We start from the raw sequence: 663 nt of genomic DNA on the forward strand, positions 1-663 counted from the left end.
AGCCTCGGATGATTTCTGACATCATAAAAAGAGTGTCAATTGTTAAATCAACAATGGGAGTCACTGTGCACCTTCTCCCCGTGTAGGATCTCTGTCCTAAGTGTGTTGTACTATGTGAATTAACAATATAACTAGTACTCAAACAGTATTTTATACTTTGTGTGTCTGTGTGGGTGCAAACTGTTGAAATTTTTACTTAGTATATACTAAGTTGATCTTCTGTATATAAAGATAATTAAAAATGAATCTTAATGGAGAATAGGAGGAGAGAGGGAGTAGGAGATGGGATGGTTTGCAGGTGGGAGGGTGGTTATGGGGGGAAAAAACACTATAATCCAAAAGCTGTACTTTTGAAATTTATTAAATAAAAGTTAAAAAAAATCTTTCAGGTGAATTTTACCAAAAAAATCAGGTAAGACTCTAAAGGAAATATTTAATAAATACTTGTGAAAGCAAATCAATGTTTTCTACTTTTATTCAACAATTAGTGAACACCTATGATATACCTGGTGCAAATGAGTACTAAGTACCCATGGCACAGTAGCTATTAGGATACATTTACAGTAGGGGCATCCCTCAGTATATGATGGACCACAGTTCCAGGATCCAATGTGGACACCAAAATCTGTGGATGCTCTAGTTCCTTATGAAAAAAGGTGTAGT

Source organism: Oryctolagus cuniculus, chromosome 11 (assembly GCF_964237555.1).
Source record: "Oryctolagus cuniculus chromosome 11, mOryCun1.1, whole genome shotgun sequence".
Taxonomy (NCBI): Eukaryota; Metazoa; Chordata; class Mammalia; order Lagomorpha; family Leporidae; genus Oryctolagus; species Oryctolagus cuniculus.